This window comes from Choloepus didactylus, chromosome 18, assembly GCF_015220235.1.
Source record: "Choloepus didactylus isolate mChoDid1 chromosome 18, mChoDid1.pri, whole genome shotgun sequence".
Lineage (NCBI taxonomy): Eukaryota > Metazoa > Chordata > Mammalia > Pilosa > Megalonychidae > Choloepus > Choloepus didactylus.
Window position 1 is genome coordinate 55,341,341 of NC_051324.1, and position 5,516 is coordinate 55,346,856.

Sequence of the window (5,516 nt, forward strand, 5' to 3'; positions counted from 1 at the left end):
TCAGGCTCAGGAAACTTGAACCAAAAACGCCTTAACAATCATTCTTACTCATACGAGTAAACCGAGACCCATAGATGTTAAGTGTTTTATCCAGTTCTCATAGCTTAAATTTTCTCCTACAAAGCCTTTTCATCTCTAAGACAGCATTGCACATTGTTAAAGTTGTTTTTTTTTTTAATCAAGTGTTACTGAGATATATTCACATACCATATACTCATCCACAGTGTACAATCAACTGTTCACAGTACCATCATATTGTTGTGCATTCATCACCCCAATCAATATTGGAACATTTTTCTTACACCAGAAAGAATAAAAATAAGAATAAAAAATAAAAGTAAAAAAGAACACCCGAATCATCCCCCCATCCCACCCTATTTTTCATTTAGTTTTTGTCCCCATTTTTCTACTCATTCATCCCTACACTGCATAAAGTGTACAAGGTTTTCACAGACAGTCACACTATGTAAGCTACATACTTAAGCAGTCATTTTCAAGAATCAAGGCTACTGGGTTGCAGTACGACAGTTTCAGGTATTCTAGTTATTCAATACACTAAAAACTAAAAAGGGATGTCTATATAGTGCATAAAAATACCCTCCAAGTGATCTCTCAACTCCATTTGAATTCTCTAAGCCACTGAAACTATTCTGTTTCATTTTGCTTCCTCCTTTTGGTCAAAAAGATGTTCTCAATCCCACGATGCTGCATCCAGGCTCATCCCCAGAGTCATATTGTGCGTTGCCAAGGAGATTTACACCCTGGGAGTCAGGTCCCATTTTGAGGGGAGGGCAGTGAGTTCATGAGTTGGCTTAGCTGCAGAGAGAGGGCCACATCTGAGCAACAAAGAGGTTCTCTGGGGGAGACTCTTAGGCACAGTTATAAGTAGGATTAGCCTCTCATTTGCAGTAACAATCTTCATAAGGGCAAGCCCCAAAATCAAGGGTCTAGCATCCCAAATTGTCAGTCCTCAATGTTTTTGAGAATATCAGCAATAACCCAGGTAGGGCTGTCCAACATTTCCGCATTTTTCCCCAGCTCCTCAGAGGGGCCCTGCATATATATTTTTATTCTCTGACCAGATTACTTTGGGATGTATCACTATTTCACACTAACCTGTACAAATCTACCAGATCTCACTTCCTATTCCAAGTTCCATGTAATTATGGTGTTTGAATAAACTGACTGTATAAATTAAATTATATAGTGTGCTGTAGAAGACATATATCCTATACCAAATAAACATCTCTTCCCTTGGTTTCACAGAAGTTGAAGTTTTAAAATACAGTCAAAATCATCTGTTAAAGGGGTTTTAAATAAATATTAAGGTTACCTTATTAGTTTTAGATCATATCTTAAGACTACCCCACTTAAGAATCCCATGAAGTCAAATTCCATGAAGTAGGACTTTACTATTGATGAAATTTGAGGCACAAATTCACACGGCTAGTAAGTGTCAGGATTTGAAACCAGGCAGTCTAGCCCAAGATAGTGCTCTTAACCCCTACACTATGCTCCCTCTTGACCACTGCAAGCTATACTTCTGTTAGATTGTTAGTCATATCTATAATTGTTTAGTTTGTATAGGAAAATACCTGCTTCACAGAGTCCTCCTTGGGATGCATTTAAAGGAATACTTTGTATTAATGAATAGGTACTATTTACATAATGCTTAAAAGATTACCTAATAGATTCCAAATATCTACAAAATTGTATGCAAATTAGTAGATAGCATTATTACTCCAAGAACTAGCAAATTGTCGCATTAAGATAAAGAATTCCTTGGGAAGGACCATACACGTCCTGGAGTCAAGATTGGGATAATTTCATTTTAAAAATATGGACAGTGGTCCAAAGTCTGGAATAGAAAAGCACTTAGTCCAAGTTTAAGGAAGAAAGTGATTTGAATCAAAAAGAAAAAATCTAGTGCATGTGCAGAATATGCACAGCAGATCATGGACAACTCTTCAAATGGGAAACCAGAAAAATATACCCCTCTGAAGGGGGAGTATTCAGTATTGCACAAATGAAATTTTTTTTAAGGAATTAACCTTTCTTCTCTTTAATTCCATAACCAGCAAACCACTGACTGTTTTCCCACAGATACCAGGATGGGGAGGCCCTATATGAGAAATGATTACAATTTCTTAAACTGGTTTAATCTTTCTAAATTAACAAATTGAAGTTCTTGTCTAAAATTTATTTTCATGTGAACCTAATTATCCTTAGCTACTTTTCATCTCTGGATGAATTTGTATGCTTCAGGTTGTCTGTGTAAAATTTGTTATGCAGTGTTATAATATGTTCAGACCAGAGGACTGACAGCCTCTATTTCTTCTGGTTTACATGGATATTTTATTGTTTTGTTCTTAAATGTCTTATCCTGTATTTCTAATTATTACAAATCAGGTAAGGTATACTTAGTGTGCAAATGCTTTATTTTACTTTGTAATGAACTTAGAGTAGAACATGCTTGAAGAAGAGACTCTGGAATTTGCACAGACCACATTGCACCATCTCTGTTTCAATAGGTTGGACAAAATAGCATGTGTTCCATGTTGAAATAACGTATAAACTCTACAAAATGACTTTTGCACCATTTTCCTTAGGAAAATTAGGTAACTTATGGCTTCTATAACCTTTGGTATAAGGCCTTTTATTTATACACTGTCTCTCTCACAAAGAGATGGGCATAATAAAATAGTATGCTAGAAACAGAAAATTAAGCCCAAGAAAGGTGGATGCAAATACGGCAACTGCAAAAGTCAGCAAAACTTAAGTTGGAGCTCACAAAGACTATCTATCTGATTATACATTTTAAACTTTTAATCTATAAATTCCTCCCTTTTTTGTTTTTTTTTTACTTTTTATTATGGAAAATTTCAAACATACAAAGTAGATAGAAGAATATAATGACACCCCTAGAAGAGTATAATGAAACCCCTTATATCTTATCAGCCAGCTTTAACAGTTATCTATATTTTTCCTATCATGTTTCATCCATTCTCCCATTATTTTCCCCCTCCTGTGTTATCCCAGACATCATGTGATATCAGCTCTAAATATTTCAGTAAGTATTTCTGAAAGGTCAGGACTCTTTAACATAGCCAAATTACCCTTATTATACCTAGTAAAATGACAAGTCATTTTTTATTAATAAAGATTCAGTCAGTGTTCAAATTTCCAGTTGTTTTCATGGATCCATATTTCAGAGGAAAGCAACTTTCAGAAAAAAATAGAAAGTTTAAAATGGTCTACCTCATCACAGTAGAATTTCTACACAGAAATAAAAAGTGAAAATGAGACTGCAAATTGAGTTTCCAAGTGGCTTATTTATTATCTAAGCAAGGAAAGCATTTACTGATGGTGAGTTCATTAAATCATATTTGACTATAGCAGCTGAAGAAATGATACTGTCCAGAGTATTAATAGTTGAAGACTATTAATCTTTTGGTGAGAAGAGTTGCTGAAAGACTTGAAGACACTGGAGCAACATTAATAGTCAATTTTAAAAAGAAGACAAATAAGTTCTAGTGGTTTTCCTTGGCTCTTGATTAATCCACAGATGTGACTGATACTGCTCAGTTGTTTTGAGGAGTCAGTGCCAACATTGAAGGGATCGAAGAATTGGTCTCTATGGATAGTCTGCATGGAACAACTTACAGGTGAGAATATACTCAAAGAAGTTGAGAAAATACTAATTCAGAACAACCTGAAATAGAATCTATTAAGATGTTCCAGTTTGCTAATGCTGCCGTTATGCAAAACACCAGAAGTTGATTGGCTTTTATAAAGGGGGTTTATTTGGTTACAAAGTTACAGTCTTAAGGCCATAAAGTCTCCAGGGTAAGGCATCAATAATACGGTACCTTCACTGGAGAAAGGCCTTTGGCATCCAGAAAACCTCTGTTAGCTGGGAAGGCATGTGGCTAGCATCTGCTGATCCTAGGTTGTGTTCCAGCTCCACTCTCAGCTCCTGTGTGTTCTTCCAAGTGTCTCTTATGGCTGCAGCTGCACTGAGTTCCTTCTGTTCATCAGCTCTTTTATATGACTCTGGTGATTTAATTAAGACCCACCCTAAATGGGTGGGATAACATCTCCATGGAAATGATCCAATCAAAGATCTTGCTCACAGCTGATTGAATCACATCTCTATGGAAACAATCAATAGGTTCCAACCTAATCAACACTTATACATCTGCCCACACAAGACTGCATCAAAGAACATAGTATTTTGGGGGACATAATACATCCAAACCAGCACAGATGTGTAAACTGAGCATGGTAAAAATATGGGTGGTGGAGATAGGAAGATGCTGCTCTTTGGCATAAATTGCAATCAATTATGGATCATTTCTCAGAATAGAGTTAGAAGTGAGAGTACAGATAAGTGAGAACATCTCAGAAGAGGAGAATGGGTTTATCAGGAGTGAAAAAGAAGAGCTTTCTAGGAGCCAAAACAACAAAATGTCCAATTCTAGGGCTCTTCCTACCAAATGCAAAAACTGCTCTGATGAGAAGTCCAAGGATCACTCTGAAAAGGGCCACCAAAGAGTCAAGTGAGAAGGATCATGGCAGGGATAAATCTCTAAAGAGGTTCAGTGCTGCCAGTGGTAGCAGCAGCACCAGGTCTCACTCCAGCACCAGCACAGACTTGAGCAGGTTCCAGCTCTTCTGCAGCCTCAAGCCACTTGAGAAGCTCCAGCACATCTTGCAGCTCTAGCTCCGGCAGCTGCTTGGGCTCTCTGAGTCCTCAGGGAAGACATGACAGTAGACCATGTTTCTACTCCAAGTCCAAACCACCCAAAAGAGATGGAAAGGAAAGGAAAAGGTAGGGTCCTTCCCTTAAACCCACCAAAGTGCACACTGGGAGGCTTACCTGGAATGTGACCTAGGATCAGCTCAAGAGGATATTTTCCACCTATGAGAAAATTAAAATGATTGGCATGCCTATGGAAAAGATGCATCCCCATCTATCCAAAGGCTCTGCCTATGTTGTCTTTGAGAATATGGATGAAGACAAAGTGCTGAAACACATGGACAGAGGACAAATAGATGGCCAGGGGATGGCTGCCACAGGTGTGCTGGCCCCTTGCATCAGCCACCCCCCAGACAGTTCAGCCCTCCCAGGAGAATGCAGCCACCACCTCCCATGTAGCTCAGGTCACCCATGGATGAGAAGATCTTCTCTCCAGGATGCAAATATCCTGTGCAATGGCCACCTTGGTCCTCTGGCTACTGCTGCCACAGAAGCTCCTGCCCCTCCAACTCATGATACAGCAGGGCTGCAGAAGCTCCTCACTCCCTGTAACTTACATCCCATCCAACTAAGTTTTGTCACTTTTCTAACTGGAGGAGGATAGGAAAGGAAATCCCTGACTCGGGGCAGGCTTCTAAGGCAGCCATTGGACATTTCCGCTGAAGGCTGAGTTTGGAGTACAGAACTTTTGTTGGTTTGGGGCTGTGTCTATACAGATGCCCTCCAGTGATTCTGGCTAGGAAGCTCATCAGTTCCC

At 38.8% G+C, this 5,516-nt stretch overlaps 1 pseudogene; it reads left to right on the top strand.

Moving 5' to 3' along the window:
• The first annotated feature begins 4,306 nt into the window (after positions 1-4,306).
• On the top strand, positions 4,307-5,275 carry LOC119514790 (annotated as a pseudogene).
• The last annotated feature ends 241 nt before the right edge of the window (positions 5,276-5,516 follow it).